This window comes from Prionailurus bengalensis, chromosome D1 (assembly GCF_016509475.1).
Source record: "Prionailurus bengalensis isolate Pbe53 chromosome D1, Fcat_Pben_1.1_paternal_pri, whole genome shotgun sequence".
Taxonomy (NCBI): domain Eukaryota; kingdom Metazoa; phylum Chordata; class Mammalia; order Carnivora; family Felidae; genus Prionailurus; species Prionailurus bengalensis.
The window spans coordinates 51,658,411-51,685,869 of NC_057346.1; the positions used below are offsets into that span (position 1 = coordinate 51,658,411).

At 37.6% G+C, this 27,459-nt stretch overlaps 2 pseudogenes; both read right to left on the bottom strand.

The window, feature by feature from the left end:
• Window positions 1–3,611: 3,611 nt before the first annotated feature.
• On the bottom strand, window positions 3,612–4,366 carry LOC122484230 (annotated as a pseudogene).
• A 15,370-nt stretch (window positions 4,367–19,736) lies between these two features.
• Window positions 19,737–20,446, bottom strand: LOC122484231 (annotated as a pseudogene).
• Between the last annotated feature and the right edge of the window lie 7,013 nt (window positions 20,447–27,459).

Consider the following 27,459-nt stretch of genomic DNA (forward strand, 5'->3'; position numbering starts at 1 on the left):
TATAAATTACACCTCAGAAAACCTGACTACACACATATGTACAAATGCAAACACACAGGAGGAACGTTTGCAGAATATTGCAAAAATAAAATTTGAAAAATATCCCTATAACTTTGTGATGTGGGATACAACCTAACCTCACATAAAAATTGAATGAGAAATGAGAGACTCATTGTGAAGGTCCTGAGAGCAGGTGTGACACTCAATAATGTAAGAAAGCAGCTAATCTTATTTTTCCCCCTCTTTTTCCTTTCCCTAGTCTTCCACATAAATAAGAATTTTACTCTTCACAAAAAAATGTGATTTACTCTTTATAGCCCTGTTTCAAATATCCTGAAGTCTTATTATAATATGCTTGATTGTAGAGTAGGATCCAGACCATACCCGAAGACTTAATTGCTAACATATTAAAATGACCCCATTAATCATGTTGTATTGCATGAAAGGCAGACTTATTGCAAGAACTTCAAAAAAACAGTATAGTGAGGTTCCCACCTGGCATGAGAGCAGCCCTTATGTTGTTTTTAAACACATTGATGTTGCCATTCATTCATTCATTTATTCGAAATACACTTATTTATTAATGTCTACCATAAGAACACTACTTTTTGAAAATGTAGAAATTAATGCAATTTCATTCTTGTCATCGAAAACAATTTTGCTTAGGAGTGAAAACAGATATGTCATTGAGTATTTTTAATTATATCAAATATTCTAAAAGAAGAGTCCCTGGATGTTGTGTAAGTTACAGTAATTAATCATGCCAAAAATAATCAAGGAAATCTGAGATAAGGTGAAAGTAGTTTTGGTCTGATGGAAAAGTAAGAGTCTTCCAAGGCCTGGAAACTGTGGAAAGAATTTTAAGGCAGAGGGAACAAATCACTCAAAGGCATAGTGTTATAGAACTCAGAGTCCACAGTAATCCACAACTAATTTTGTAGGCCAGGGATATACTGTTTGTGTATAGAGGAGGTAATGGAAAGAACTGGAAGAGGTAATAAAAATAATTAAACTCTAATACCTACTATATGCAGACCGATGTTCCAAGCATATTGCTTATATAGTTACTAGATTCTTGTAACAGTTCTATGAGTTAGGAACTATGATTATCCCCATTTTATAGGTCTTAAAACAGAAGCACCAAAGGATAGAGTCACTTGTCCAAGGTCACATTTAGAACAAGGAACCAAGGGTCTTAACCCATGCAGATCTGGCCCCACATGTCATGTTCTCATCCTGTGTTCTATGCTTTCATTATTTTGAAGGTGATATGATGCCATCGGAATCCATAATTCATATTGGATGCAAACTGATGGTAAAACTAGATTAGTTGTATGAAATCCATGGATGGCAAAGTTATCAGAAGTTGATTGTGGAAGTGAGATAAATCTATCTCATCTTAAATCTAGGCATTCATAGTGTCCACCAACAGGATTGTAAGGTTGTACTCTAAAATTTGCATATGATCGGTTTCGTAAATACAGCCTTTGGAGGATGAAATTTTAAGACTGATTTTATTTAAAATTACAATGTTTAGCCATATTAGATTTCATATTTTTATTTTAATTCCAGTTAGTCAACATAGAGTGTTATATTAGTTTCAGGTGTACAATACAGCGATTCAACAATTCCATACCTCACCCAGTGCTCACTGGGATAGGTGCTTTCCTTAATCCTCATCATCTATTTAACCCATCCCTCCATCCCCCTCCCCTCTCGTAACTATTGGGTTTGTTCTCTAAAATTAAGAGACTGTTTCTTTTTTAAAAATTTTTTTTTTCAACGTTTATTTATTTTTGGGACAGAGAGAGACAGAGCATGAATGGGGGAGGGGCAGAGAGAGAGGGAGACACAGAATCGGAAACAGGCTCCAGGCTCTGAGCTGTCAACCCAGAGCCCGACGCGGGGCTCGAACTCCCGGACCGCGAGATCGTGACCTGGCTGAAGTCGGACGCTTAACCGACTGCGCCACCCAGGCGCCCCAAGAGACTGTTTCTTAAGTTGTGTCTCTTTTTTCCCTTTGCTTGTTCGTTTTATTTCCAAATATGAGTGAAATTCCACATATGAGTGAAATCATATGCTATTTGTCTCTCTCTGACTGACTTATTTCACTTAGCATAATACTCTCTAGCTCTATGTCCTTGCAAATGACAAGATTTCATTCTTTTTTATGGCTGAATAATATTCTGTGTGTGTGTGTCTGTGTGTGTGTACACACAGACACACAGTAGATTTTATATATATATAAAGTCTCCAGACCATGTACACATATATACATACACAGACACTTGTTCTTTATCCATTTATCTATTGATGGACATTTAGGTTGCTTCCATATCTTGACTATTACAAACAATGCTGCTATAAACATAAGAGTACCTATGTCCCTTTGAATTAGTGCTTTTGTATTCTTTAGGTAAATACCCAAGAGTGCAATTGCTGGATCATTGGGTAAATCTATTCTTAACTTTTGAAGGAACCTCCATACTGTTTTCTAGAGTAGCTGCACTAGTTTTCATTCCTACCAATGGTGTGGGAGGGTTCCCCTTTCTCCACATCCTCACTGACACCTGTTGTTTCTTGTGTTGTTGATTTCATCTGTTCTAACAGGTGTGAGGTGGTATCTCATTGTAGTTTTGATTTGCATTTCTCTGATGGTAAGTGATGTTGCACATCTTTTCATGTATTTGCTTGCCATCTATATGTCTTTGGAGAAATGTCTGTGCATGCCTTCTGCCCACTTTTTAATTGGATTATTTGTTTTTTAGGTGTTGAGTTTTATAAGTTCTTTAAATATTTTGGATACTAACCCTTTATGAGATAAATTACTTGCAAATATCTTCTCCCATTCAGTAGGTTGCCTTTCTTTTCTTTTCTTTTCTTTTCTTTTCTTTCTTTTTTTTTGGGGGGGGGGTTGGAGGGACTGTTTCTTTATTTCAAAAGGACAATTATATCAAAACAGTTTTACTATTGGTTTCTTTCTCTCAATCAGTGCCACAGAGAACAAACCAAAGGAGAATGCATTTTAAGCCAATAAGCTGCAGGATAAACACCTAACAGACCTCATGGTAACCTCACCAAAAAGGGGAACTGGGCAGGGAAAGAAACTTAAAAGATCAGCATATTATCAGCCCACAGACTGTAGAGAGAGTTCTCAGCCAGACGGGGTGGCCAATGTGCCCCAACCCTAAAGAAGTGAAGTTTCAAAATAAATTTGGAGAGGGCAGTATATGTTAAGCTGAAAAATTTCTTTCCAAATGTGAGGAAGGGGTTAGACTGCTGCTTCAGAACTGTGGAATTATTTGGATGTTGTACAAATGGTTACTACATCAACAGAAAAAAAAGGTAATTACAAAGTGTGTACATCACAACATGCTTTTAAAGACACTTTGCATTGTGCACACATTGCAAAAAAACATTGTCCCCAGGGTGCTCAGCTTGAAGCCCAACTGGAATGCCTGGGGAGAGACAGAGACAGTTTGGCGAAAAAGACACAGGGGTTGGGGTGGGAGAGGTGGCAAAAGGAGACAGCCTTCCAGTTAAAGATCAGCTCTCAGTTTCAAGGCCAGCTTCAACCTTAGGAGGAGTCGGGCTGAGAGGGAGGAGCAGTGTCAGAGCAGGACTGGGATGCTCTGCCTCTCATTCAGGTCAAGCGGAGTCTGGTCCAGCATCCTTTGTGTACAGAGGTGTTCCTCTTTGGTGCATTTCAGCTTATCTCCCAGGTCATCAGTTGTCTTCTCCAGTTTGGCCACTGACCTGTCAGCAAACTCATCATGCACGGGTCTCTGCTTCCTTGAGTTTATCTGTAAGAATATTTATCTCCTCTTCATATGTGTCCTCTGCTTGAGAGTAATTTTCTGCAGTAGCTCTCAGGCACTTCAGGTTCTGGTCCATCAGTCTGATCTGCTCATCCATGTCTTGGCAACGAGACTATGCCAGCTCAGGTCATTCCTCGTGCTCCTCAATAATCACCAACTTCTGAGCCCCTTTTTGGACTTTAGATTTGCCTCTTCTGCAATGTGCTAAGCTTCTTAGAGTTGATTTCCTGGAGTTCCATCTTTTCTTCATATGTTAAGGCTAGGTTTTCAATAACATCCATACCTCTCTTGCTCTGAGTAGCAGCTTTCTCAGTTTCCTCCACTTTTGCAGGGCAGCTGCCAGGTGCTCCTGGGCACTGTTCAGCTCCTCATCAACCAGCTGCATCCTAGGGATCAAGGAGGCCACCTCAGCCTCAGCCTGCTCTTGGCCACCTTTCCTCCTCCACTTCCCACTGCAGGTTCTCCACCCATTCCTCTGTGTCACCTGCTTGCTGCTGCAGAACGTAGATCCTGCCTTTCACCGCCTACATGGTGGTGATCCCTACCATGGTGCCCACCCAGCCCATGCTTGCTCTCAGCTTCTGGCCTCCTTCCATCCACACTGCAGCCACTTCTTACCCCCACTTCCACCCATTCCACCCTGAAATACTAGAACGCCAGTAGGTTCTCTTTTAGTTTTGTTATTTCTTTCACTGTGCAGAAGCTTTTTATTTTGATTTAGTTCTAATAGTTTATTTTTGCTTTTGTTTCCCTTGCTTCAGGGGACCTATCTAGGAAAAGTTACTATGGCTGATATCAAAGACATTACTGCCTCTGTTCTCTTCTATGATTTTTGTGGTTTCAGGTATCATATTTAGGTCTCTAATCCATTTTAAATTAATTTTTGTGGATGGTGAGAGAAAGTGGTCCAGTTTCTTTCTTTTGCATATTGCTGACCAGTTTTCCCAACACCACTTGTTGAAGAAACTGTCTTTTTTCCATTGGATATTCTTTCCAGCTTTGTGGAAGATTATTGACCATACAGTTGTGGGTTTATTTCTGGGTTTTCTATTCTGTTCCATTGATCTGTGTGCCTATTTTGGTGCCAGTACTATGTTGTTTCATTCACTGTAGCTTTATAGTGTAACTGGAAGTCGGCATTGTGATGATTCTGGCTTTGCTTTTCTTTTTCAAGATTGCCTTGCTATTCAGAGTCTTTTGTGCTTCCATACAAATTTTTAGGATTGTTTGTTTTAGTTCCGTGAAAAATGCTTTTGGTATTTTGATAGAGATTGATTGGGTAGTATAGACATTTTTGACAATATTTGTTCTTTCAATCCATGAGCATGGAATGTCTTTCCAATTCTTGGTGTGGTCTTCAGTTTCTTTCATCAGTGTTTTATAGTTTTTAGACTAGAGGTCTTTCACCTGTTTGGTTATGTTTATTTCTTAGATATATTCTTGTTATTGGTGCAATTGAAAATGGGATCTTTTTTTCATTTCTCTTTCTGCTGCTTCATTATTGGTGTATAGAAATGCAACAGATTTCTGTGGATTCATTTTGTGTCCTGTGACTTTACTGAATTCATTTATCAGTTCCAGGAGTTGTTTTGGTGGAGTCTTTTGGATATTTTATATATAGTATCATGTCGTCTGCAAATAGTGAAAGTTTTACTTTTTCCTTACCTTGGAAAGGTAGGATGCCTTGAATGCCTTTTATTTCTTTTTGTTGTCTTTTAACTAGCAAATACAATACTGTGTTGAATAAAAGTGGAGAGAGTGGACATCCTTGTCTTGTTCCTGACCTTATAGGAAATGCTATCAGTTTTTTCCCATCGAGGATGATGTTGGCTGTGGGTTTTTCATGTATGGCCTTTATTATATTGAGCTATGTTCCCTCTAAACCTACTTGGTTGAAGGTTTTTATCATGAATGGGTGTTGTACTTTGTCAAATGCTTTTTCTGCATCTAATGGAAATGATCATATGGTTCTTATCCTTTGTCTTATTGACGTGTTATATCACATTGACTGATTTGCAAATATTGAACCACCCTTGTAACCCAGGAATAAATCCCACTTGATCACAGTGAATGATTTTTTTAATGTATTGTTGAAATTCATTTTACTAGTATTTTGTTGAGGATTTTTACATCTGTCTTCATCAGGGGTATTATGCTGTAGTTCTCTTTTGTGTGTGTGCTGTATTTATCTGGCTTTGGTGTCAATGTAATAAATTTGGAAGTTTTCCTTCCTTTTGTATTTTTTTAGAATAGTTTGAGAAGATAAGGTATTAAATCTTCTTTAAATGTTTGGTAGAATTTGCCTGCGAAGCCATATGGTCTTGGATTTTTTTTGTTTGTTTGTTGGAAGTTTTTTGAATCATTGCTGGATATCAGTCTGTTCAAATTTTCTATTTCTTCCTGTTTCAGTTTTGGTAGTTTATGTTTCTAGGAATTTATCCATTTCTTCTTGGTTATCCAATTTGTTGGGGTATGGTTTTTCATAACATTCTTATAATTGTTTTTATTTCCAGGGTGTTGGTTATTTCTTCTCTTTTGCCGGAGACCAGCTCCAGCAACCAGGGGTTCCCGAAGGAAGAACGGCGTCAGTGAAAATAAAACAAAATTAAAATAAAAAACTAGAAAATAAAAACTAAAATAAAAAACTAAAACTAAAATAAAAATGGACACAGACAATAGCAGTGTGTTGAACTGGCCAATTTATTGTAGTAAACGTGGCATTATATATGCTATGATTTCCTTGTAGCATACGTCATCTATGTTTTTCTAACATTACCTAATTTTGAAAATGTTCCTATGTATAAACAACCTTTAAGAAATAACATGGCAATTTTCCCCTAACTTTCCTGCATACCCTTTGATTATAGATTAATTTCTTACATTATTCCATTCTGCATCTGCGTTTATCTATAATCTACAAAGCATTTGCTTTGCTGTTCTCGTGAAAGGCCCTCCATTTCTCAGCACCTCAAGTGGAACAGTTACAGGAACATGACCTCCTAACCACATGAGGCCAGAAGAACAATGTGTTTGCCTCGGTCCGAGGTGCCAGAAAGGGGCTGAAAAGGCCTTAGAAACCCATGCCTCATACATTCTCAGAGAGATAATGCACCTAGGAACCAAAGAACCATTCTGTAGCTTAACCGACTGGGTTCAGTCATCATCAGGAATGCCTCCGGGGGGCCAGGTGGGCCTAGGGGTTAAAGTCACCTGTGCCCAGAGATACACTCCTTAGTTGCTGGAGTGGGGCTTTCAAATCCATATGTCTCTCCTTTACAGGCCCTCTTGGCTGGCAAAGGTATGAGGCTATCATCCTTCCTGTAAGTAGAGGAGTCTCCATAGAGGATGGCAAGGGCTAAACGTAAGGCCGCACAATTTCTTGCGGAGCCTTATTTTCTTCCCTAATGGTTCTTTTCCCAGGGGCCTGCTGAGGGCAATTCCCCAACAGACAATACCCCAGGTACTTTTAAGGCCAAATTACCTAAAAGTGGGAGGACAAGAAGCTACACTGTTGGCAGGCCGCCCTGCAGTCACCAATCCACCACAGCCCGGGCCCTGCAACTCAGGCTGGGATAGCTTGGCTTCCAGCATCAGCACTCTTTCATTGTCAATTTTATTTATTTGGGTCCTTTCTCTTATTTTCTTGATAAATCTGGCTAGAGGGTTATCAATTTTATTGATTTTTTTTTTGAAAGAAACAGCTCCTGGCTTCATTGATCTGTTCTATTTTGGTTTGTCATGTTTTTTTTAGAGTCTACTTCATTTATTTATGCTTTGATATTTATTATTTCCTTCTTTCTGCTGGTTTTAGGTTTTGTTTGTTCTTTTGCTAGCTCCTCCAGGTGAATACTTAGGTCATTTATTTGCAATTTTTCTTGCCCCTTGGGGTAGGCCTTTATTGCTGTATACTTTCCTCTTAGAACTGTTCTTGCTGCACCTGAAAGGTTTTGCACCATTGAGTTTTCATTTTCATTTTTTTCCATGAACTTTTTATTTCTTCTTTTATTTCCTGGTTGACCCATGTTTAGTGGCATGTTATTTAACTTCTATGTATTTATGGTCTTTCTAGATTTTTTTCTTATGGTTGACTTCTAGTTTCACAGCATTGTGGCCAGAATGGATGCATAGTATGGCTATTATCTTTTTGGCTTTGTTGAGGCTTGTTTTGTGAGTTAGTATGTGATCTATTCTGGAGAATGTTCCTTGTGCACTTGGGTCCTTGGTAAGATTGTATGTTCTGCTGTTTTAGATTGGAATGTTCCAAATATATCTGTTAAATTCATCTGGTCCAGGGTGTCTTTCAAAGCCATTGTTTTCTTGTTGAGTTTCTGTTTAGATGATCTGTACATTGATATAAGTGGGGTGTTAAAGTTCCCTATTATTATTGATTACTTCCTTTATGTTTGTTATTAACTGTTCTATGTATTTGGGTTCTTTCACATTGTGAGCATAAATATTTACAATTCTTATATCTTCCTATTGGATTGTCCCCTTTATTATTATATAGTGTCCTTCTTTGTCTTTGGTTATAACCTTTGTTTTAAAGTCTGTTTCGTCTCATGAGTATTGCTACTTCAGCTTTCTTTTAACATCCATTTGCTTGAAAGATGTTTCAACTTCCACCTGCCTTTCAATCTGTACATGTCTTTAGGTTTAAAATGAATCTCTTATAGGCAGCATATGCATGGATCTTGTTTGTTTTTGTTTGTGTTTTTTATCCATTCTATCACCCTATGTCTTTTGATTGGAGCATTTAGTCCATTTACATTCAAAGTAATTATTGATAAATATATATTTATTGTCAATTTATTATTTGTTTTGTTATTGTTTCTGAAGATTATTTCTTATCCTTACTTGTCTTTCTTCCATGTTTTGCTGTTTTTCTTTATTATGTATTAGGAATGCTCTGTATTCATTAAAAAAAATTAATGTTTATTTTTGAGAGAGAGAGGTGGGGGGCGGGGAGAGGGAGAGAAAGCACAAGTGGAGGAGTGGCCAAGAGAAAGAGGGAGACACAGAATCTGAAGCAGGTTCCAGGCTCCGAGCTGTCATCACAGAGCCTGATGTGGAGCTCAAACCCATGAGGCAAGAGATCATGACCTGAGCAGAAGTCGCATGCTTAACTGACTGAACCATCCAGGAGTCCTGTTCTTTCTCTTTATTCTTTGCATATATATTAGTAGTGTTAGATATATGGTTACCATTAGATTTGCATATAACCTATTCTGCACATAGTAGTCTATACTTGATGTTTATTTAAGTTTTAACCCATTATTTACTCCTCTCCTCCCCTTGTTTAAGGTATATGTTTTTATATTTTATATCCTTTTATTTTGTGAGTTCCTTGACTGCTTTTTTACAGAAATATTCATTTTTACTGATTTTGTGTTTCCTACCTTTTACTGTTACTTTGGTCTCTCCTCTCCTTTTCACTCAAATAGTCCCCTTTAATATTTCTTGCGGGGCTGGTTTAGTGTTCATGAACTCCTTTAGTTTTTGTTTGTAAACAGACTTAATTTTAAATCATGGTCGTACCTCTCACCAGCTTTAAGACTTTTGTGAAGATCACCTACTTCTCAGGCACAAATTTTTGGACTTTAAATTGAAACAAACAAATATATAATTCTCCTCAAAGAGCTTTTGTGATGATTAATCTAGTAAAATTCCTGAAACATAGTAAGGTCTTGATAAATGCTTGTTGCCTCTACTTGTAATCCTACAGAATACTTTTAAATTATAAATAGTTTCATGTGTCTAAAGATTAAAATGCTAATGATTGACAAGCTTCAGCTTTTATTCTGAGGGGTATGTTTTCTTTTTCTTTTTTGATGCACATCAAAAAAATATTCCTTCCACTGTAGTCATTTTGTTTAAAACCCAGTAACTTTGACCTTACAAAGTCAATACTGTTGTTTATATTTTTTGACTTTGGCAGAAAACAAGGTCCCAAGCCCTGAAGCAAATCTTTTTGTCTCCCTTGATCTATTTTTCCTGCCTTGAAGAAATGTTTCATGTATTTGCTCCTCTATTTATATCTCAATTCACAGTTGTTACCAGATTTGCATGTTCATATTCACATTTTCATTTGTAAGATTTATACAGAACATGTCCTTTGCATAAGTATACAACATAAAATACAGACTTCCATAAAGAATAAAATGTGTTTCTTCTCTAAGAATATATGAGCCCCGAACATAAATTCCGTAACAACAGTCTACTGGGGGAAATTTTTTCATGTGTTGAGGAACCACATGGGGAACTGAAAACTGAAATTTTACCAGTAAGGAGAGCAGTAGATCAAGTCTTTTAGGGCAGACAGGAGGGAAGGATGCCCAGGATTAGGCACAGTTAAGAAAGGAACAAGATGATGGTGCTGGGTAAGCCAAAAGAGGGAATTTCCAGCAGAGTCAGATTCTGTAGAGTGGCTAAGTAGGGGGCAGCTTGATAATCATATTAGTTTTACCATTTACACAGTCACAGACAAAAATAGAGAGTAGAGCCAACAGGTTGTTGGAGATGGAAGCCTGAAATATTGTGGGTAGAGGAGGATGACTAAGCAGATGTGCCCCGGTTCCCATCCATGTCTGCCATATGACCATGAGCATTTTGTGTAATCTTTATGAGTTGATTTCCCTAACTATAAAATGGATAAGGCTTATTTTATGGTGCTGTTTTGAATATTATTGTGACAATAATATGCAGAGTATGTAGCAATACTTTTTTAAAATATAAAAGGTTTGTAGTAGATGGTAGGCAATATTTTTATCAGGGTCAACATTTTTTATCTATATTCAAGGTGGTTAGAGAAACAGAAAAGAGAAAGATTTCAACTGTATAGTTAACTTTGACTTTTTAAGTTTTACTCAAAATATTCCTGTTTTTTTAAACTGAAAACAGTGAAATGTCATTATCACATTTTATCATTTCTTTTGATATTTTACTTCATCTCCAACCACTAAAACAAACTCTACTGCTTTCTGGCCTCAAGGACTCTGAAAATGAATGGTTTCTTATTAAAACTAGTGGTTCTGTGAAGCACCAGCGAAAGGTGCAGCCGTACTGCATTCCAAAGTAACACTTCTTTTTTTCCTTCCATCATTAACCAAAGTTAAAATTCTTCTCTAAAAGTGAAATGGAACTAAAGCTATTGTAATATTTTGCTCTTCTACAAGACTAATTTGATGTTTGTAGATTTGAGTGGCCACATTACTGGAACTATTATGCATATCTAATAATCTTTATCAGTTATCACAAACTACTCCAAGAGAGAAAATACCAAGTCTTAGTGTTTTGATATAATAGAAGTTATTTCTCATTCATCTAGAGACCAGACAGTATAAGGTAGGAATAAAGGACAGTTACTGTGCTTGAAGGACCTAACCAAAAGAGATTCTTCCCTTTCAACATTTGGCTTCCAAGATCATCTTGGAGTTTGATAGAAAACTAGCATAAAGAAAAGAGACACAATGAAGCATCACTCAGGAGGCTGGACCAGGCCTGGAAATGTTGTACATCTCTTCTATCAGTATTACTTGGTCAGACTTAGACCGATTTCTAGATTCAAGGGAGCTGACAAAATGCAGTCTGTGGCTGACTTTTCATATTATGAAAAGGAAGCATTAATCTTTGGTGGTCAGAATGCCATTGTTGTCACAGTCCATATTTTAGGTTTTTAATCTGCTGGACATCTGATGAAGAGCTCTGTTTGGCTAGGGATGAATGACACTACTTTATTAAAGTCTGCTCTAATCTTTTCAAATATTCAACAGTGGCAGTGAGGAGTGAAGCTCTGCCTTTGGTGTCCAACATACTTGAGTTTGGATCCTAGCTCAGGTCCTTGCGCTATCTTGACTTTTCTGAGCATTGGTATCCTCTACTGTAAAATTGTTAGACCGTGGCAGACGTTAACAATGTTTATATAGATCTGGAGTTGAAATATGTAAAATATGTAAATTAACTATCGGAGTGTCTAGCACAAAGAGATTGCTTAATCATTGTTAGCTGTTATGATTGCGAGTGTTATTTGCCTTAATACCAAATAAGTAATGATTTATTACTACATCATGAACAAAATTCTTAATATTCATGAGATTGCCCATGTACCTTAACATCACCTTTAAGTCATTGGAGACACATTGAAGAAAGTTTTGTCATGGGCCTTTTAAATATTGGTGGCCTTCACAGTTTAAGCTTATATTGATGATGGTCTTAAATTCTTAACCCAGCTGTAGTTCCGCCTGGATTAGGTTAGAGCCATGCTGGCTACCAGTCAAACGGAATTGTGATTGTTGCTTAATGTATCTAAATATCACTAAATAAATTTTGAAAAACAAATATCTGATAATGTGTATGACACCCATGCACTTAAAGGGCATCTCATATGCTCTGAGATGTTTGTTTTATTTTCTAAAATTTAAGATCATTGGAAGGAGGACCTTTTTAGATTATTTTATTAATTTGACATATCTAATGATTATTCATATTTGAACATGAGGAGCATTCAATTCTATTTGGATTTTCCAAGCTCTATTTTTACTCCAACCATAGGAAAATAATTTAACCTCTAGTATTCTAAGGGGCTTTGTCTGCAAAATGAGAGTGATAATACCTGCCACACAGAGATTGAAACCTTTCAGAATACTACGAGGAGAAATTGGGTACTCCACATATGTTTGTTCTATTTGAATGTAAGTCTGAAGATTCTACAATTCTTTGATAGTATTAGAATTTTCATTTTAGAAAGTTTTGCATTTTTGTTATGGAAAATTGTTACCTCTATAAAATTATTACCTCTATAAATCTAGAATTCAAATAGAACACATTCTAACGGAGACCATAAATGCTCTGTTTGCTTGGTACTATTTACACATGTTTTCCAATACAATTTACTGGAGAATGAGATGAGATAAGTAGAGATGTTGGTATTAAACTCTGTTCCTTACATTTTAGCTACATCAGTGAGAGCAGGTTTCTGGATTCTAAGTGCTAGAAAATGAATTATTGAAGTGTGAAAGCGGAACTGTGTATTGAAAATTGCAAAACACACAGAGGCTGGCTGGTCTGCCTTATCAGAGAAGCTGGTTTGTTAGAACTTTAGTGGTTAAACCTTAAAGGTACCTCTACCTCCTATTAGAAGCAAATGCTCAACCCCTTTTTTCCTGGCTCTTGCCCCTGGAAATAATCCCATAGCTAATATGTTGTAAATGTTAATGAATTCAGTATTGTCTTGCACTGTCTCCTGCATTTTAATCACCATGTAATCTGGAGTGGTAACTATATTTCCCAAACCCCAAACTGGGACATGTTGCCTACTAGATGGTCTGATCCACAGCTGTAAACTGCCTGAGAGAAGACATCCATTGTTAGAGAAATACTGGAATTTCTGAAGTGTAAAAAGTATAATTAGAACCATACTGGATTTCTGGGCTATTACTAAATAGTTTGTTCTAGAACTAAATTTGAGGGAAAGGAAAAGAAGAGGGAGTGAGATTAAAAATGACTAAATACTTAACTAGGTGTCAGCTATTGAAAAAAAAAGCTTATTTTTACAGTTACTATTTTAATCTTTCTAACAATCCTGTTATGAATGCTTCCATTTTATGGATAGGGAAACAGAACCTTCAAGAAATTAGGTAATCTGTTCAAGGTCACACAAATTCTAAATGCCAGAACTAGAACTGAAGCTATTTAAGGTGATGGCCCTTTGGCAAAACCAAGTCAGACACTTAGTACTATTGTGTGTTTCCTTAAAACAATTGAAATACATCTTTCCAACATCAATCAGTTCTCCCATTCTCTGATATCAACTAGGTGTCCTACAATGCAATTTAATTCTGACACTAACAACCTGGAGTTAGTGCAGAACCAAGGGAGCTTAATTCCACAAGACTGCCTATATTTTAGATGTCAGCAGGAAATGGGGTCCTTATGCTACCTGCACTCTGCCTAGCTTGCTACAAATTTAGGAGTTCTTACAACTCTCCATTCATCAACCTGTGAGCTCCTTCAAACTTCATTGTTTCAGAGGTTTTAACGGTCTCATTACATAGGCACAATTGATTAAATCATTGGGTAGTGGTGACTGAATTCAATCTCTAGCCCTTCTCCCTTCCTCAGAGGTTGGGGGTCAGGTGGAACTGATAGTTCTAACCTTCTAATCGTGTGATTGGTTCCTCTGTAACCCATCTTGAGGCTATCAAGGGGCCTACCGAGAGTTACCTCATTACCATAAACTCTAATATGGTCAAAAGGGACCTGTTATGGATGATAAAAGAAACTCTTATCACTCAGAGAGTTCCAAAGATTTTAGGAACTCTTGCCAGGATCCAGAGACAAAGACCAAATACACATTTTTTTTTTAATTTTACCGTAACCATCCATTCTTTTAATACAGATCACAGAAACTTATCCTACTCATAAGCTTAAATTTATCCAACAGGGCCTCTTGGTTCAGAGAAAAGGAATTATGATGGGACAGATTAAGTCAATGTGCTACAAAGATGAAATATATCAATCTATGTGACCTAGTTCTAGTACCAGAAGGGAATTCATTCCTGAAAAGTGCCTTTTAGAGACCAACCTCAGGACTTTTTGGCTACTTAAGAGAATATGTATCCAACATTTAAAAAATATTTAGTATGTATGTATGTATGTATGTATTTATGTTGATGCATTATAGTTCCATAGTGTTTAAAATTGAATGTAAACATGAAAATCTGAATTACTGGCTGAAAATATCATAACTAAGCAGATTAGTTATGATGAATGACTCTGAACTTGGAGAGAATAAAAGACCACCACCTGCCCATCTCTATCAGGTACCTATCAGAAAGGAGAAAATTTCTCTGTATATTTATTTTTTTTTTTTAATTTTTTTTTTTCTCCACGTTTTTATTTATTTTTGGGACAGAGAGAGACAGAGCATGAACGGGGGAGGGGCAGAGAGAGAGGGAGACACAGAATCGGAAACAGGCTCCAGGCTCTGAGCCATCAACCCAGAGCCCGACGCGGGGCTCGAACTCACGGACCGCGAGATTGTGACCTGGCTGAAGTCGGACGCTTAACCGACTGCGCCACCCAGGCGCCCCTTCTCTGTATATTTAGAATATAAGAAGACAGTTCTGAGTTTGGATTTTATAAGTATCAGTTTAAACATTTAAAGGAAACTTAAAATAATTATAATAATCAATCACATATTTCTATGTTTAATCTTTCTTTTCCTGCTAGGCAATAAGCACACAAAGGTAAGCACTGAGTTCTTATTCACCATTGAGTCCCCAGTAAGTAGCCTAGCATCTGGCACATAGTAGGAGTATAATAAAGATTTGTTGAATAAACGAATCGGGAAGACCTAGTTTTGAATCTTGACCTCAGTATTTACTGTGACCTTGAACAAATTACCTAACCTATTAAGGCCTCAGTTTCCTCAATATTTATAGTGATAGTACTGTTTAATAATAAAATTTGCCTAAGTAAATTTGAAGATCTAATTGAGTTTATTAAATGATTCATGAATTAGGCAAAACCCCACCTAGCAAGTAGAGAGGCACTCTGAGGAGTTACACAATATGGAAGATTTTTATAGACAGAGCATGGAATAAGAAAGTTATTAGCACAAGAAAAGGATTGTTCCCCAGGAGGCTGTTTGCTAGGGGAAAAAGCAAGGTGTCTTATCTTGCAGATTACCTCATCTTTCTTTGGTAAATGGAGAGGACCCAGGTGACAGACTCATTGGTGCTGATGAAAAACAAAACAAAACATTTCCTGACTGACTGGTTAAGGTCACATTTCTGGGGGAGGTTGAAACTGCAGTTAGATTGGATATTAAGCCCTGGTTTGGGAACTTGGTCTAAGTGACACTATTTTCAGCCTGTGGTTTTCTTTTTTTCTTTTCTTTTCTTTTCTTTTCTTTTCTTTTCTTTTCTTTTTTTTTTTTTTAAATTTTTAAATGTTTATTTTTTTGTGTGTGTGAGAGAGAAAGTGTGAGCAGCAGAGGGGCAGAGGAGGATGGAGACAGAATCGGAAGCAGGCTCCAGTCTCAGTGTTGTCAGCAAGAGCCAGATGCAGGGCCAGAACTCAGGAGCCATGAAATCATGACCTGAGCCAAAGTCAAATTCTTAACTGACTGAGCCATCTAGGTGCCCCCAGCCTATGCTTTTCTTTTCTTTTTTCCTTTTCCTTTTCCTTTTCCTTTTCCTTCCTTCTTTCTTTCTTTCTTTCTTTCTTTCTTTCTTTTCTTTTCTTTTCTTTATTTCTTTTTTCTTCTTTCTTTCTCTTTCTTTCTTTCTTTCTTTTCTTTTCTTTTTCTTTCTTTTTTCTTCTTTCTTTCTTTCTTTCTTTCTTTCTTTCTTTCTTTCTTTCTTTCTTTCTTTCTTTCTTTCTTTCTTTCTTTCTTTCTTTCTTTCTCCAGTACTAACCTTTTTATTTTGGGGGAGATATTGGTGAGATAACACATGCAGGTTACTTATCATACAGCATGGTGAGTAGTATGCATTCAGTAAAAGTTAGTTACTATTATTGTGTTTACCAAAGTTTAAAGGGCACAGAGGGAATAACAAGAATAAAATTTATATTACTATCTATGGCCCATACTTCCATAATTCATTCAATATATTATTTTGTGAAAGCTCCTAGATTAAATTGACTCCATTCTATTGATTATCTTGCATTTAGTAGATATTAATGCTAATTGAATGAATGTATGAATGCATAAATAGGAATGCAGTATTAAATTTTAAGCAGGTGGCTGAGTATATAATATGTGATAAATATAATGATGAACAAAATACAATCTCTGCCCTAAAGATCTTAGAGTATGTTTGTGGGAAAAATATCTAAATAGATCATTGCCATGAAGTATGATAAATACTGAGTTGGAAACATCTAAAAACCAATAATTATACACATGCATACACAGAGCTGCAGAGTGAATGACCATGGGTGCATTAACGTGAGAGTCAATAGTTCAGAAAGCTTTCTCACATCCATATCCTTTTTATCACTTGAGGGAAATATTTTATGTCTTTTGTGCCCATTTCTCAGATGCAGAAATTGAAGCTAAGAGGATTTCAGTGAATTGTCCCAGATTTTATAGCCCTAGAGATTAAATGCATGTATTTTGAGATCTCATCCCATGTCCCTACTACCCAACATTTCCTTTAACGTCAGTCCTTTAATAGCTAACAGTAGTATTTTTTTTAATTTTGGATACTTATGGTTCTAATTGTATCCTGCATATGATGAGTCTTTCTTCATTAACTTTTTCATGTCTATGAATTTACAACTTAACAAATAGTCCTGGGGCATCTGGTTGGCTCAGTTGGTGGAGCATCCAACTCTTGATTTCGACTCAGGTCAAGATCCCAAGGTCATGGGATTAAGCCCTGTGATAGGCTCCATGCTGAGCGTGGAGCCTGCTTGAGACATTCTCTCTCCCTCTCTCCCTCTCCCTCTCTCCCTCAGCCCCTCCCCTGCTCGTGTGTGCATGCACACACACACACACACACACACACACACACTCTATCTCTCTCTCTCAAACAAACAAACAAACAAACAAACAAAAAAACGAAAACTCTTATAAAGTGATAAATAGGCCAAGGAGCTCTGAATGAAAGTTGCAGTGAGGACTTTGATTCTTAAACTAATTAGACCAGATGAGTATTTTCTTTTATAGGAGGCCTTAACATTAGTAAAATGGGGCCAATACTGTTGATCTCAGAGAGCTACTATGAAGATTAAAAAGATAAAACATTTGTAAAGCCCAGACTGGGTGCTCTGTTATTAGATGGTTCTCGTCCTCTTTCCCTGTCAGACTCTGCTATGCTTCACGGTACCCACTGCCTGCTCTGCAACTCCAAGCAACTCTAATGTCCACAAAATGGCTTTAGAACTCCAAAGATAACATTGTTTGGAAATAGCATTACAGAAAACACACACGCAGCAGGACTGAAGACATACCGCATTTTACTTACATAAGAAAGTTAATGGCTTCCGTTATGTCTATATCAACCCCTCCTCACTGTGAGACCGCAGCCCGGGCTGTATTACCAGGCAGAGACTGCACAATTCCAGAGATTTTTCGAACTGTTACAAATTAGAATCCACGAGGGAAAGGCTCACTAGAGGACATCACAGGCGAGGTTATCATTTTTTCCTTTTGAAGTTGGGCCTCATATCTTTTTCTCATTATAATCATTACTTTGAAATATGATTTTTTTAAACAGTAATTTTCTAGAACAAAAGGGATAATACCATATTTCAAAAGCTTTACTGTGAAATTAAACCTTTGAACTACTGTGAAAGAAATTATTCCCTCAAGGCTGCAAGGCTTAAAGGTTATTAAAAATTTAATTTTAAGGAAGGCATCCAGGAAAAAAAAGTGTACAAATGCTACTTAGAACTCAGATTGCCCAACTTAATAACTCCCATTGCTCCTTATTTTTAAATAATCTGGAAGTGTGAACAAATGCACTCCCATTTTTTTCTGTGGCAAATCAGTATGTCAACAGATGGCTGGCAGTTCTCCTTAACATCGTCTGTCTTCAACTGGAGGTACATGCACTGCAGTGGTTCTGCTGGTATCGTCTGTCTCCCCCATTTAAAAGATAATAGAACAATGTAGAAGTATTACACACAGGATACACTGAACTGAAAGAATCCCCCAAACTCCAGATATTGTAATAAAGAACAAGTATCCAAACCACAGTATAAATGGTCCATGCTGGTATAATAGGAAAAGTTTCCATTTTCTCATCTGTGAAGTGAAAAGAATTTTCTTCATCCTGTGATACGGACGTGATATTAATGCTTCTCCATTGATCAGACAACGTGACCTCAGGCTTCTAACTTTCTTTGTGTTCCAGTTTCCTTATCTGCAAAATGAGGATAAGAACAATACTTACCTCATCTATGTCATAGAGTTGGCATGAAGATTAAATCGATTCATATCTATACAATGCAGGTGATGGTAACTGGCACATAGTAACATAATGTATTATTATTGTTATTATTAATTTTAATCCTACCATGTCCAAGTAATATAACGCATTCTTAAGAGAAAAGAGCAAATACATAATAAGTCCATGTTTATTTTTTTAATGTTTATTTATTTATTTTGAGAGAGAGAGCACAGCGGGGGAGGGGCAGAGAAAGAGGGAGAGAGAGAGGGAATTCCAAGCAGGTTCTTTGATGTCAGCACAGAGCCCAACATGGGACTTGATCTCGTGAACCATGAGATCGTGACCTGAGCTGAAATCAAGAGTCAGCTGCTTAACTGACTGAGCCACCTAGGTGTCCCAGGAAGTCCATGCTCTTAAGGAGCTCACAAGTAAGTAGAAGACTAACTGAATAAGGTACTGTGATTAAAAGCAAAACAAACAAACAAACAAACAAACAAACAAAAAAACCCAGCACATTAGAATGACAAATCAGTGGTATGCTCAGTATCCTCATCTGTGATTTGGATCTGCCTGTGTGGTAGACTGGGTGAGAAGACGATGTGGTTAGGGGAGGGTTCCCCAAGGAGGTGCCTCAGGAAAATCATTCTAGGCATAAGGGAGTGAAAGTTGATGGAGTATAAATAAAACCTATTTCCCAGGAACACTGTGGAAGAAACAAATGACATGAAGCCATGCTTCTCCATCCTGACTGCAATTCAAGATCATCCATGAAGCTGCTTAAAAATACCATTTTTGATCTACTGAATCAGAATCTGCTGGCCTGCAGTCTGGATATTGGTGATGTTAACAACACATATAAGTAATTCTGTGGCACAGCCAGGGTTGAGAACCACTAAGAAATGCACTTTGAAAGCATATTGTAAACAGTGAATCTCAATACAAATGCTAGATATTGTGATGATTGTGTAGTATCTATTTTTGACTGTCCTAAATTGTTTACCAGGTAAGATTTTTACAAACTTTACTTATATTGGCGGTAACAGTGGAGCTGGAGACTATTACATCTTCTCCATGCTGTGCAGTGAGAACCACCAATAGTGTAGTAGAACTTATGACCCTTCCCAAGGCCATGCAGGAGCCTGAGGATGTCAGCCCTCACAGCTCCCTATGCTTGTGGACTGGTTTGGTGATCCACTGGGTGTCAGGAGTTCTTCTGAGAGCTTTATGGAATGGATCAATGAGGATAACCTCAAAGGGTTTGTGCGTGGAATCTTTGCAACCCAGTAAGAATTCAAGACTCTCAGAGCCCCACAGTAGCATCCAGCTCACTCTTCTGCAACAGACTGAAGGCTTCCGGCAAACTAGCTGGTTAACACCATGATGAACAGGCTTGCCAGCGGTAGCACCCTTAGGAACTGGGAGTTCACGGCCACCTCGTCGCTCACGAATCTGAAATATGGCATAACCTTGCTTGGCCTTGTATCCCAGTCTGTGTGCTTTATCAGGCCAGGTTGGTCAGGGGTTCCTGTGGAGTGTAGAGAGCTGGAGGTACTGGCAGCAGCACAACCTGAGAAGAAAGCGCATTACACTGGACTGTTTCTTCCTCCTTAGTTCCTGGGGGTACGTGTAAGTGCCTGTCCTGCTTACCTTTGAGCAGATGGCTGCCGCCACATGGAAAGGAAAGAGCCTTCCTCCCATGATCTTTTTTGGACCTACTACTGCTTAGTATCTAAATAGGTAAATACAATGATCTCAAGCCCTTTACACGTATAGTGTTTTGTTGTTGTTTTTGCTATTTTGTTTGTTTTGGTTTGGTTTTGGTATGAGGTTTTTTGTTTCGTTTTATTTTTATTTTTATTTTTATTTATTTTTTTGCTAAGTATGTTCACACACTGGGGCCAGAAGTGGCAAGCAAGACCGTGAATGACAAGCACAAGAAATTAGACTCACAATGAAAGTTTTTCCAAGTTGGGAAATGATTAGATGTGGTGCTTAAAATAGAGATTGTATATGCTCTTCTGTTTCTTATGGAATAACCCATGTTAGGACAGAGATCCTCATAGAACTAACCAGGTGTCCAGTGTACTCAGAAAGAACCAGACTTGTCTCTCCTTGACATCATTCACTTGCTGAATCTCACCTGCAAAGGTTCTCACCCAGGACACATTAACCTTGAACCTACCATAACTGTAAGCTTTTCCTACTAGATTGTGTGCTCCTTGAGGGCAGTGACAATATGTCTGCCGTCCACTGTTTCTCTAGCACCTTGCATGGTGCTTGTCATATAGTAGGCACCAACAAAGATTTATCTAGAAAGGATAGTTGAATTTTTCCTTCCAGTGGGCGTAATGTGAATGCTATTTGGATCTCTGTTCACTGCCTTTGGGAAAAGTGTTGTTTTCCTATATTCTTAGTTGTTAGCTTATTTTAAAAGGATGTTTATGAGAGCTAGTGGCATGTTCCTGGTATGATTACTGTAAACAATTATTTTCAGAGTAATGTGGACAAATAATTCAATTCTGTTGTGTACTTCCACACCAGGCAGGGGTAAGGTCTATGTTTGCCCTTCTGGGCTATCACCTTGAACTTCTGCCTTGAACATGAAGCTATTAAGACATTCTGTTTCTCTTCTGAAGTCCTTGGTGTTGCCCTTTCTTTCTTTGCTTATCTAGAGTTCAGCAAAGCAAACCATTCATTAAATATTTTTAAGAAAAATTGCAAAGACTATGCAATATGTATAACATGTAATTCCTTATTAGTGTGACTGTTGCTCTCCTAAATGCCTAGTATGTCAGATAAAATGAATTTTCTCATTAACCTCATGCATGCCAACTTGTCAAATTATGATGAACCAAACAAGACTGTACCCAGAAATTGAGCTGCCATCATTACGTTTATATGGCTTTGCCAATTAGTCTATAAATAACACATTTTTAACACACTTCACAGTTTTGAAACTAAACCGCTTCTGAATGTTCTGAAATATAAGAATAGCAAAAAGACTATCCAAAGAAAGTAAAAGAAAATGATTTGCTCTTATTAGAGGAAATTAACATCATTTAGAGGAACAAGGGATCAGACAATCATATAGACATTCAACAAATATTTATTGGATGTCTGATCTGTGAATACAGTTTTCTTGGGTGTAGTAGGTGTGACTTAGTAAACAAGTTACTGGAATTTTTCCTTCAGTAGAAAATTATTATTTAAATAATAACATAATGTAAATATTTATTACACCTATATGGATTCAGGGTATTAGCAATGGAGTACCAAGATGAATAAGACAAATCACTATATTTATGGAACTCACACTTGATAGTGAAGTCAGATAAAAAATGATTAGAAAAGAAATTGGGAAGGTAATAGTAGTACATACATACATATATACATAGTAGTATACATACATATATAGCAGCAGGATGATAGCAGTTAAGGAAAGAAAGATAGATACCAGAAAAGGGAGGATTTGTAAAGCAGGAAATTATTTGACATAATTGTAAAGTTCAGGACCTGTCTAAAGAGTGAAAATGATTTGGGGGACTATGACCTGTGTTTGTTTGAATCATAGTTTTTGAGTTCTAACATATGTTTGGAGGAAACTCGGGTTTGCATGAGGGACTGGCAGGGAACATTGTCAATGCTCAGTGTCTCATCAGTTACAGAGAGTAACCCAGTTTTGTTTCCATCATGCACACTGCCTTTTGACAAAGACAAACAAAGGTGAAAGTTAACAGGACCCAACTTCTTTTGAAGGTACTTTAGAGTAACTCATCCCTGCTGAAGATTTTCAGCCTCCATGCCCAGTAACCATATAAACTACTTTTGCCAACCACTTTTTTCTTCTTAAAAAGAGTTCTGGTAAATACGATTTTCCCCATCAAGTTTTATTTCAAGTGATGTTTCAGTGCCCTGTGAGACCTTACTGTAACACCCATAACTACTGCTATGCCCTACTATCAAGTGAAATAAGACACAGATGCACACTTCCCATCCCCACTCATAAGTGGCACAGACAAGGTCTGTCTCCCCCTGCTAACGTGACCCCACAAGAACAGACAGCACATCTCTCTTATTGACTGATTTGTGTCCAGTACTTAGCATTGCTCAATAAAGATGTGTGGAGTAAATCAAGAATAAGCTAACTTAATCCTCACAACCCTCAAGTTCTTTTTTGAGCTGGTGTAGTGAGCAAATGCCATTTTTCCCCAGAGTAAAGTTGATACCCATTCAACTCAAATCTTATATTGATTTCATTTAAGAGTGTAGATTCTCATCACAAGAAAGAAATGAAAAGAGAAGCATGTAATTACGAGAGGAGAGAGACAGGCATCTTCTAATTAATTAAGAAATGATGCAATTCTGGTCCCTTTATTTTAATAGAAATATTATTTCCGTTTTCATTCTGAATCAGGAGGTGTGGGAATGAGATGAAGATTGCAGGAGCATGAGAAGGGAAGAGTCACACATAATTGGAGTCTGCAAGTGTAGATGGTACATCTCCAAAGCCTGGCAGTGGAGGGAAAATGGTGGGCACAGGACAGCTTCATTTCCTTGAGAGAAACCAAACACGGTTCTTTGCAAAAATCTTGTGTTCACTTACTTTTGGAAGGGAAAATAATAACAACTAACAAATGCCATTACAGGGCATGCTTTGGCAAAAAAGTAATTTGTACTATAATTATATAATACAGACTCAGATTCTCCTATATTAAATGGGAATATAAATATTCCTTCTCATATGGAGTATCATGTATCATGCAAAGTGCTTAAGGTGCTGGTACATACTAAGGCTTCGTGAATGTAAATGTTTGTCATTGGTGTGTCTTTATAAGTAACTCTTCACCTCAGGCCTGGAAAGGAAACATTTATTAATCTCACTTCACGGGTGGAGGGAACATGGGCAGGAGAAATGAACTAAGTCCCCCCCACTCCATCTCTTAACTAGAAAATGGAAGAGCCAGGACTCTAATTCAGGCTTTCAGTAAAAAACACTCTTTCTTCTGAAGTAAATTTTGATAACTTAGTTTTTTCAGTTGCAGAGGCTTTATTTTGTTATTTTTTTTTAATTTGCTAATCTTGATAATGTATTTTTTCTTGTCTTGTAGTACATAGTTTTAGAGTTTGTCAGTTTTAGACTTGAATTAAAAATGTGCTTATTTGATGGTCAAACAGGCATCCTCTTATCGTATATTAATGGTAATGATTTCTGTTTGAGCATCTTCAGGTTCCTAAAACTAAAAGGCCACAGGTTTGAAAGTGAGACACAGAGAGATATGTTTATGCATCCACAAAGAGAGAGAGAGCTGGGGAAGGGGAGAGATGTACACTCATACAGATGCATGGGACAGCCCTGAAGTGGGGTTTCTTGACAACCCAGTATCTGGGAAGGGGCTGAGCCAAGAGCAATTTGCAGTAATTACACTTGAAAGAAGTAACAGAGTCCTCTCCATCTGGACAATGAAAGGGCAAGGTGCAGACATGAGCAAAAGAACTAATACCATGCAGAAGGAATGCCTTGTACCTTCTGTTATTATTAAATGCTAGTGGTGCATCAGACATTGCCCTGCTAGCTAGCTACTTTTCGTGTGCTATCTTCACTCTTTAATAACGTGCTATCGTCTCAGGATTAACATAGCTTTTAGAAGCACAGTCTGGAGATCTTTCATTTTTCCTGGGTATCCCACTTGTCCAGACAAGTACTGAGCTGGCTTTTTATGAAAACTGGAGTCTGCCTTTATCTGTAAGATGTACTGAAAAGTGTAGGTGATTGGGAATGAACAACTTGTCTCAAATTTAATTTATTTTGGTTGGAAAGACAGTGATATCAATAACTGGGAGATGTGCTTGAAGCCTTGAAACTGGAAAACTCTGACATGGACACTCACAAAGGTCACCTCCATGAGGGCAGGGAGCAGAGTAAGCAGGTAATTGCCCAGAACTTCCCAGATCAAATCTGTAAATCCGTGAAATGATTATCACTACATCCTGAGATGTCCATACCAGGCTTCTTAGATAAGCCCATAGGCCCCAGAACAGGAAAAGCCTTTCCTACTCTGACAAAGGTGAGCTGACTCTGCCTTCGGGTGTGATTTTCTGGGCTGCTGAGTACAGTCAGGAGTCACCAATGCTTGACCAGCTGATCATAGGTGCTGACAAGAGGGCATGGGTGTATGTTCTAATTGTTGTTTACCGGATGCTGCATACCTGAAGGAGAGTTAGAGGGAGGCTTCAGTGATGCCACTTTTCATCTTCTCCAGTTTCACTGCCTCCTACTCAACTCCTTGGACTGGGTACACACAGCAGGAAGACAGGCCCTTAGGGTTTGCCCAGAGCAACCTCATTGAAAAATGCCTCCAGCTTCCCCTACTGCAAGTGGAAGGTGGGGGAAAGTGCTCGCACCTGCACATGCTTCCAGGAGCACAGCTCCAGAAATACCCAGGCCTTTGTTAATTCTTCTCCAATAAATATCTGCCGCAGATGGGCTTACATTTCCGGAATAAAGTTTAAACTGCCCGGAAAACTTTAGATTGGTAATGAGTGGTAAGGAAAGCCTGCTGTTGAGTGGAATGGAATCCTGAAGCCACTGCCTCATTAATCTGAAGTCATCTTTTTTTTTCCTCTAATTCTAAAATGACTCACAAAGCTCCATTAGGTTTCTTCTCCAAAAAATGCACTGAGGTTCCAAAGAGATGTATTAACACCTTCCACACAGTAAGTAATAACTCTTAGATCTTCAGACTTTTCTATCAGAGATGATATCACTTGAACATAACCATGCATTTGTTTTAATCTAAGTGATGAAACAGATAAGAATTAGTCATTCCCTGATGGAAATCAAGTATGATTCATTATTTGGCAAATGTTTATTAATTTGTTATTAATTGCTACTTACAGAGAATAAAATTATTTTTTCTCATATGTCATATTATAATATTGTCTATATGCTCAAGAATCCTTCTGAGATGGTAATTGTTACAATATGTCCTTTTAAATAACTTTTCTTTGTTCTTCCAGTGCTCTAATTCTGATTGTACCAGTTATTAACTTGGAAACTTTGGACGGGTTAATTCACTTATTTAAATTTAAGTTCCCTAAAATTTTTAAATGGGTTATTGCTTGAATGGAATGAGATAAATCTGTAAGCCCATACAAATTTCTTTTAACTCAACTAAGTTCAGTTGTGTTAAAACTGTACTGAGTTCAGCCTGGGTGGCGCAGTCGGTTAAGCGTCCGACTTCAGCCAGGTCACGATCTCGCGGTCCGTGAGTTCGAGCCCCGTGTCAGGCTCTGGGCTGATGGCTCAGAGCCTGGAGCCTGTTTCCGATTCTGTGTCTCCCTCTCTCTCTGCCCCTCCCCCGTTCATGCTCTGTCTCTCTCTGTCCCAAAAAATAAATAAAAAACGTTGAAAAAAAATTAAAAAAAAAAACTGTACTGAGTTCAGTACACACTGAGCATACATTCACCACTCTGTATAACTTATTTTCTTTTTCTCAATCATCATATGAAGTAGGTATTATCCAGTCATACAGAGGAGGAAACTGGAGCTCAGAGAGTTAATAAACAATTTTCACAACCAGTGAGTGACAATAAGAATTTGAACCTCAGTCAGGGTGATTCCAGAGCCTGGGCCACCTCCCTAAGCATGAGTCATTGATTTTATAGTTTATTATTCATTTCATTGTGGTCTTTCTTTAGTAAAATGCTTCTCCTCTTATATATCTCCTATTTTGCAAAGTCAATTTGCCATGGAACTAATATCATTCATTGAATGTCAAATAAGAACCTGCACTGGCAGAGAAAAGGATAGATGGTACTGAAGATCTGGGAGAGAAAATGAAAAAGATAGAACTAAAATATAAGATGATCAGTTTATCAGCCAGGGAAATTCACACCTAGAATATAAGTTTTGATTGGGAACATTTGCACAATGCTGAAAAATACTCCTTTCTTGAATTTTCACTTCCTTTTTCATACCTTTAATAATTCCGTCCCCTCTTACCCAAATCCTTTCATTCTTGTACAGTTTTCCCTTAGCTTCAGCAACTGACTTTTTCTCAAAGTTGTGTATTTTCAGCTCCCAACCAGCTAAACTTCATCAGCATCAGTCATTTCTATCCTCAGAATGTGGTTCTCTGGTAGAACCACTGGTAAAGAGTTTTTAGATGAATCCCACAAGAAATGAGGTTCTATTGATCAAAAAAAAAAATGATGAACATGAAAATAGCACTATGTTCCAAGTACTCTATTAGTTTCCAAGAATATGAAGTCAGGTTTAGAGACAGATTCCAATCTCCAAGATACAAACATTTAAACATATAGTAACAGTGACTGATGATAAGGGTAATAATAGAATTGCATCATAGAAACATGAGTGGAGAAAAAACTACCATAAGGAGGTCAAACAAGATTTATAGATGATGTGGCAATAGAAAAATTCTAGAATGGGGAGAAGTTTACCCCATAGAAAAGCAGAACTTGGGCAGTGTAAACCAAGGAAGCACTGTGAGCAAAGACAGGGTGGTATGAACAAATGTCAACGTTTCCATCTGAAGAAGAAGCTAAAAGTGCGAAAACATCAAATTAGTCCTGCTATGAGATTTTATCTTAACCTTAAATATTAAACAAAACAACAATAACAAACTTTTTAAATTTACTTTTACTTTTTAATGTTTTTATTTATTTTTGAGAGAAAGAGGAGAGAATTCTAGTCGGGGGGGGGGGGCAGAAAGAGAGGGAAGGGA